This window comes from Capricornis sumatraensis, chromosome 19 (assembly GCF_032405125.1).
Source record: "Capricornis sumatraensis isolate serow.1 chromosome 19, serow.2, whole genome shotgun sequence".
In the NCBI taxonomy this organism is placed as follows: Eukaryota; Metazoa; Chordata; class Mammalia; order Artiodactyla; family Bovidae; genus Capricornis; species Capricornis sumatraensis.
In genome coordinates, this window is record NC_091087.1 from 52,748,248 (window position 1) to 52,756,377 (window position 8,130).

The following is an 8,130-nucleotide window of genomic DNA, read 5'->3' on the forward strand; positions in this document are numbered from 1 at the left end:
CTAGATGGACCTTTGTTGGCAAAGTAATTTCTCTGCTTTTTAATATGCTATCTAGGTTGCTCATAACTTTCCTTCCAAGGAGTAAGCATCTTTTAATTTCATGGCTGCAATCACCATCTGCAGTGATTTTGGAGCCCCCAAAATAAAGTCTGACACTGTTTCCACTGTTTCCTCATCTATTTCCCATGAAGTGATGGGACCAGATGCCATGATCTTAGTGTTCTGAATGTTGAGCTTTAAGCCAACTTTTTCACTCTCCTCTTTCACTTTCATCAAGAGGCTTTTTAGTTCCTCTTCACTTTCTGCCACAAAGGTGGTGTCATCTGCATATCTGAGGTTATTGATATTCTTCCTGGCAATCTTGATTCCAGTTTGTGCTTCTTCCAGCCCAGCGTTTCTCACGATGTACTCTGCATATAAATTAAATAAGCAGGGTGACAATATACAGCCTTGACATACTACTTTTCCTATTTGGAACCAGTCTATTGTTCCATGTCCAGTTCTAACTGTTGCTTCCTGACCTGCATCCAGGTTTCTCAAGAGGCAGGTTAGGTGGTCTGGTATTCATTCCCATCTCAGAATTTTCCACAGTTTATTGTGATCCACACAGTCAAAGGCTTTGGCATAGTCAATAAAGCAGAAATAGATGTTTTTCTGGAATTCTTTTGCTTTTTCCATGATCCAGCAGACGTTGGCAATTTGATCTCTGGTTCCTCTGCCTTTTCTAAAACCACCTTGAACATCTGGAATTTCACAGTTTACATACTGCTGAAGCCTGTCTTGGAGAATTTTGAGCATTACTTTACTAGCATGTGAGATGAGTACAATTGTGCAGTAGTTTGAGCATTTTTTGGCATTGCCTTTCTTTGGGATTGGAATGAAAACTGACCTTTTCCAGTCCTGTGGCCACTGCTGAGTTTTCCAAATGTGCTGGCATATTGAGTGCGGCACTTTCACAGCATCATCTTTTAGGATTTGAAATAGCTCAACTGGAATTGTATCACCTCCACTAGCTTTGTTCATAGTGATGCTTTCTAAGGCCCACTTGACTTCACATTCCTCTTAAATGCTTTCAAAAGTTTCAAAAGTGTCCTGACCTTCCAAAATATGAGAACATTTTCACCCAAGTAATGGGGTTAGCAAGGCAGAAGCCAGCCTGCAGTTACAGAGCCTCCCTCCTCAGCTAGAGCAGAGCCAGTGTGGCCCTGGGCAACCTGCAAAGCCACATTTGCTACTCAGCCTAGGAGCCAAATCCCTGCTTCTTTCTGGATGAAGAGGTTCCTTCCTGGGCAGCCCCCATTGCTCATCTGCCCGCAACATGCACAGGCCGCAGCCTTTCCTCAGGCGAGACCCTGGCCTTCAAAACAATGGCTGACCTGGCTCCAGATTCTCCTGCTGAACAAAATGGCATTGGGGAGCCAGCCTCTCTGACCCTGCATGAACCCAAAGCCTCCTGGAGCTCCGAGGGGAACCTGGACTCCTGTCGACTCCCACTCACCTCCCCTTACAGGCAGGGCCTGCAAAGCAATGCTTGGTTCAGCCTGCCCCCCAGCTATGAGGTCCCTGGAGCCTGCTTCCCTCCCCCCACACCCCACCCCTCTCACCTCACCCAGGGTGTCCTGAGGACCTGGGTGGGGTTGATGGAGGGGGGCCAGAGGACAGGTGCCTCACCCAGCGAGTGTGAGTCAAGGCCAGCTGGGAGGGCGGGGCCGAGGTGGAGGAGCTCTGGGGACAGCAGGAAGGAAGGGGAAATGGAACCTTCTCCACGGCTGCCCAGGTCCTCTGGAGCTCTTTCTCTGAGCTGAGCCAGGAGACCCTGAAGAGGGTCACCCTGATAGAACGTCCAGGGATCTTCTACCTTCTCTTCACATCATTGTCGGAAGACTGTGTCCTCTTGAAGCCTACCTGTGCAGGAGAATTTTGCAAATTGCCCATGGCTTTGTCACCTGTGGGAAACTACACAGGTCATCTTACAAACCAGCCTGCTTATCAGGTGACTGGAGCCAAGAAGATTGCAGGCCTGGGGTGGGGAAATCCCATCTAGCATGGCTTCCTTCCTCCCCCCCTCTGACTGGACCTCACAGGGTTGGGGCAGCCTTTCTGGACCTGGCACCCAGGCTGCTGGGCTCTCTGCCAGGTGTCCAGGGGACACCCTTCCTGCCACCTGGTTCCCTCTCGTCTTCCTGGGGCACAGGGAACCTGAGGCTCCTGCTCTGGAGACTACGTGGAAAACACCTGTATTTGCAGGGCCTCAAAACATCCTGCTCCAGCCTGGCTTCCTGTGAGAAGCCGAGCAGTAACGTTGGTTACTTTGGACTTCATGGAGCATGTCCTGCTGGTGGGGCCCTTACCAGCCTAGGACTGAACAGTAGGCAATGCAAAGGTGCCCATGACTGTGCTCCCTCAAGGCCCTGGGCCCAGCAAAGGACTATATTCATCAGTATGAATCCTGCCTGTGAGTGTCTGCACCTGAGCGTTACTAGTGACAAATTTAAAATCTTGATATGCTGGTGGAATGCTGCTTGATTTGTTTAAACAAACGTGGGTCGTTTTTGTTTTTTCAGATTCTCAGCCTATTTTAGAGGGTTGTTGGACCTCCTTTATGTGCAGAAAATAGGTCTGTCTTCTCTCATTTCCTAATGGCCTTTGCATCCTGGGCTTCCCTGGTAGCTCAGTGGTAAAGAATCCGCCTGCAATGTAGGAGAGGTGTGTTTGATCCCTGGGTCAAGAAAATTCCCTGGAGAAGGGAATGACAACCCACTCCAGTATTCTTGCCTAGGAAATCCCATGGACAGAGCAGCCTGGAGGGCTACAGTTCATGGAGTCACAAAAAGTTGGACATGACTGAGCAACTGAGCACGCACGACTGAGCGCAGTCCAGGTCCTACCCAATGAACACGTCACCCAAGCCCACAGTCAGGCCAGTTCCCAAGAATAGAGAGAAAAGGAGGGAGGCCTGGTCTCCATTCCCCTCCCCTTGAAGTTGTTCAGCTCTGCTGCTCCCAGTGTCTGCCCTGCCCCCCAGCATGCAGCCAGGGCCTGCCTGGAGCCCGGCGCCCCCTCCCGGTGCGGCTCAGGGGCAAGAGCGCTGTGGGAATTTTCCATCTGACTCTGCAGCCCTGTCGGCTCCTCCTCAGATCATTATCCTGCCACTGACACCAGGCGGGTTGGGCAAGCTTCCCTGCAGGGCCTGGACCTGCTCAGCCCAGGCTTCTCCTCTGCAGCTCACAAGGGCAGGAGCGGGTTTCGGGCCCCAGGTACCCTGCACCCAGCTTCTGCCCAGGCCTGTTTCCTCCTAGCCTCCTGCTCTCTTATTTCCTTCGGCTTTCCCTCTGGGCGGCTTCTGACTCTTCCAAAAACCCCCTCCAGGAAATATGCTTGTTGCCACAAAATAATGCAAATATGCTCCTGAGGCTGCCTGGGCCACAGTGTTCTTTGCCTTCCAGAGACCTGGAGAGGGAGGAAGAGGCAGGTCAATGCCCCTTGGTCCCCTCTCTCCAGACACCCTGAAGGGGACAAGAACAAGCCACAGCCACTGCAGGGCCTGGGACAGACAAAGCCTTGGCACATTGTCTTAAGGGAACCAAGCCAGGGAAAGGCCATACAAGACCCTCAGACACTCCCAGACCCTTTCTGTCTGTTTAATAATAGGAAAAGTTTGTGTTCATGCTCAGCTGTTTCTGTTTATCTGATTCACACTCCTTGCCCTGTCAGGAGCAGAAAGGGAAGACATGGGCACAGACACCTCCAAGCCCCACGGTCCTGGGGAGTGCCCAAGGTGGGGCTGGAGGAGGGCAACGAATCCTGGCTGGGCAGTGTCTGGGGGCCGTGCCCTGACCTACACCCCTTAATCACAGTGGCCTGATGCCCTGCACGCCCAGGGGCACAGGGCACGAGGCAGGGGTGAGGGTTGCCCTCTGCAGAGGAGAATGGCAGTGGGGTGGGGGCTATGGGAAGTGTCCGGGGCAGAATCGAGTGATGCCCAAAGCCTCTCAGTGGTCTGACCCCTCAGCTCTTCTCACCCCTCCCCTCACTACCACTCGGGGTCGCTGCGCTGAGGGGCTGAGGAGAATGTGGCCCATCCCCAGCTCTCCTCTCCTGTGGCTACCACCTCCATGATGCCGCCATGCTTGATCAGGAGAGGAGTGGGATCCCAGGGGCTCTGGCTCCTGGTGCAGCAGAGGTGGTGGGAGCACTCACCTACCATCTCCTGTGTATCAGCCCTCAGACCAGCACTGCACATGAACTCTACCCCGTCGACTCTCTCAGTAGCAATCCTATGAGGTAAATGTTTTCATGCCCATTTGACATGGGCTCCTGAGGCTCAGAGAGATGAGTGAGGTCACACAGGTGGTAGCTGGTGACTCAAAGCCAGGCTATTTGAAATGCAACAGCTGTGGAGTCTTTCCCAGTTTCGGGGCTGCCATCAACCAGAAGACACAGCCCTCACCTTGTGAAAGCCAGCACATCCAGTCTCACCCAGCTCCAAACTCCAAGACCCATAGCATCTTTGCACCTACCAAGGGGAGCCCAGGGACTCCCTGGGTGCCCCTAAAAGAGACAGGTGTTTGAAAACTCGGCTTTCTGGATTGGCCTGGGACTGACTGGAGAAGAATAACATGGCAGTGAGAATTCCCTGGCAGTCTAGTGGTTAGGGCTTGATGCTTTCACTGCCCAGGGCCCAAGTTCAATACCTGATTGGGGAACTAAGATCCTGCAAGCCATGTGCAGCAGCCAAAAAAAAAAAGTGACATAAAGTAGGTGAAAAGGTCCCATGTCCACCTTGGGTGTGTGCGTGCTAAGTCTCTTCAGGTGTGTCCAACTCTTTGTGACCCTATAGACTGTAGCCCATCAGGCTCCTGTGTCCATGGGGATTCTTCAAGCAAGAGTACTGAAGCGCTGGAGGGGGTTACCATGCCCTCCAGGGGATCTTTCCAACTCAGGGATTGAACCCTTCGTCCCTTATGTCTCCCACATTGGCCACCTGGGAAGTCCATTTTCACCTTAAGCCTCCAAATTAGGACATAGACCAAATGAGGTATAAGGCCTAATAAGAAGCAAGCCAAAGTAATTGTGCCTTCTGATTTCAAGGAAGAATTGACCTCATGTTGGATGAGCTACATTTATCCTTGTGGCCCATTATTGGTTCTCACCAGCCAGAGGCCAGAAGGGGTTTAGGGCTCTGGGGCCAAGCCTATAGGCCTATGGCCTGTCTGCCTTCAGGCCCTGCAGCCCTCAGACTGCAGGTCAGAACCCAGGAGACAGGCTACAGGAGAAGATGAGTTACTTAACTGAGGCCGGAAAGCTTTTGAAATGAGGCCCATCTTCCCTCAGACGAGCGCTGTGTGCCTGTGACCCTGGAGAGAGGCCAATGTCTTTGACCCACCCAAGATCCCCCTTGGGGACCGCTCCATCCTCTTCTGACCTTCTCACCCCCCGGGCCACTCACCCCCACCTGCCGCATCTGTGGTCTAACAGCTGTGGAGGGTGAGCAGAGACTTTAAGCCCTAATGCCTCCAGGTTCTTAACAGCTGGGAGCTCTCTCTGTTGCCCCAGCCTTTCTTCTGGAATGTTCAGCTGAGAACATCTCTATCAGCTGTGAGTGCCCAGAAGCTGAGGACTGACGGATAGGCAAAATGCGTTTCAGCCTTGGCTTCCCAGACAGGAGACCGCCGCAAATCCTCACGTCTGCTTTATTTGCGCTGTTTTCCGGTTGGGAAAAATGTTATTGAGAGTCTGGGGGTGGGGCCTCTCGAGATTCCAGGGTCTAGAGTCTCTCTGTTGACACGCGGGTGGACCCGGTGGGGAAGGCAGGGAGAAAAAGACCCCTTCTGAGAACTTGTGGCAGAGTGGGGTATGGAACTGATAAGGATTAAAGGACAAGTCCTGGGCTCTTGGGAGCTGCCATGCCCACAGCGAGCCTTCAGTTCCCAGCCTCCCGGTGGCTCCCAGGCCCCAGTAGGCCCCACTTCAGGGCTCTGAAGCCCCTGGCTGCCTGCATCAGAATCGCCTGGGTGCTTGTTACAGTTGCCCGATGCTGGGTTCCAGCCTGGATGTTCTGATCTCAAAGCAGAGGAGGAAGGACAGGGACTGTGCCTCCCAGCCCCTCCACCCAGGTGACTCTCAATTTAGGAACCATCTCCCTGTGCGCTCAGGCCGAACCCAGACCAGGGGCGGCTCCCCACACAGAGCCTGTTTCCTCTTCCCTGGAGACTTCCCCGCCCCCGGATTTCTGGGTTAAAGGCCAGACATTCCAGAAAAGCAGCATTTCTCCTGGTGCTCTCTGCAAAGGAGCCAGTGGCTAGGCCTGAGAAGCAGCCATTCCTCGCAGGAGCCCCTCTCCAGAGCCTTCCACCCTTGTAACCCCACCTGGACCCTGCCCCGAGGGCCTCTGGCCAGGTTGACAGCATGGGAAAGCCCCGTGGGAGCCGCAGAGGTGGTGGAGAGGAGGTGCCAGCGAGGGCTGGGAACCCCACCTCCCCTGAGGGTACTGCTGGCACCCCAGGCCAAGGCCTCCCCACCTCGGGATGCCGGCTGAGCCCCATCCCATGGCACCCGCCCCCTCCTGCTTCCTCCTCTGCGCTCAGAGCCAGGGAGGCCTGCTCTGGCCAACCTGCAGACTTGGATTCATCTTTCAAAACCAACCTCCGCCCCCTCACCTTTTCTGCTAATCCTCCTGCCAAGCTGACAGAGCCTTGATGTTCCCTTCTTGTGGGGAGGTGGCATGTCCCTCATGTCCCTCACGCTGTGGGCCTCATGTCAGCACGCAGAGCGCCCCTGCAGGCGCACCTCTGTGAGCAGCCACAGGTGGGAGTAGGTGTGTGAGGAAGGTGGTTCTTAATTGGGCTTGTGGTCTGGAGTTAGTTGAAAGCTTCTTTTTTTCCCCTCCTAACAAGGACTTGGGTGGGTTCTCTATTATCTCATTTCAGAGGTGAAGCAAGACCAGCTCAGTCACACCTTCCACACTTCAGGTAGGCTCATGGCTCTCGACTTTGGCTATTTCCTCCCTGATGTTTATTGCCATTTGCCATTATTTTTTTGGTTTGCTTTCTCGTTTTTTTTTGGTTTTCCAGAGTGTGAGTGAGGATGGGGTGTATTTGCTTCCTCACTGAGTCTTCAGACTCGATGGCAAGTGAGACCCAGCAAGTGTTCACTAAATGTTTGTTGACTGAGTGCACAGGGCTTCGAGATTACTATTTGTAAACCTAAACATATTTGTGAATTGTTTAAGGATAGACATGACTTTAAATCATTGGTCCTACCCAGCAGACTCATTTGACAGGTAATTTGGCCTCGTGGTCTATATTTTCCTGATCAGATGCAGGTACTACAGCGACTCTTGACCTCACTTCCACAGGCTCACCCCTCATGCCAATTGTGTGTGACTCAAGCCACTGGGATGAAATGTGATTGGTTAGGATGTGACCTGCCACAGTGGCCTAAGTTAGCTCACAGGTAGGGGAGGAATGGGGCTTCCCTAGTTGCTCAGTGGTAAAGGATCCGCTTGCCAACGTAGGAGACGTGGGTCTGGAAGATCCCCTGGAGAAGGGAATGGCAACCCACCCAGTCTTTTTACCTGGGAAATCCCATGGACAGAGGAGCCTGGTGGGCTACAGTCCATGGGGTCACAAAGAGTTGGACACGACTGAGCAACTAAACAACAACAAGGGGAGGTTGTGGAAGCACACAGCCTGGCGTAGGGTCTGGGCTTTCTCACCCAGGGCCCTCAGGCTACTCAGTCAACCTGCCACTCACCACCTAGGCTGAGAGCTCACCCCAGGAGCCTGAAGCGCTAACCACCAGGCCAGACGTTCGATCATGAAAGTGCCACACTGGCCTCGGGGGTGGGTTGCCCAGTGTCCAGGGCTCCTCTCTGATGAGTAACCCCCTCTGACCCTGACCTTTGGGCACCAGGCACCAGCCGGCACAGGGCCTTTGTGAACTTGAAATAAAGGCGACCAGTGGCTCAGACGGTAAAGCGTCTGTCTGCAATGCAGGAGACCCCGGTTCCATCCCTGGGTTGGGAAGATCCCCTGGAGAAGGAAATGGCAGCCCACTCCAGTATTCTTGCCTGGAAAATCCCATGGACCGCGGAGCCTGGTAGGTTACCGTCCATGGGGTCGCAGAGAG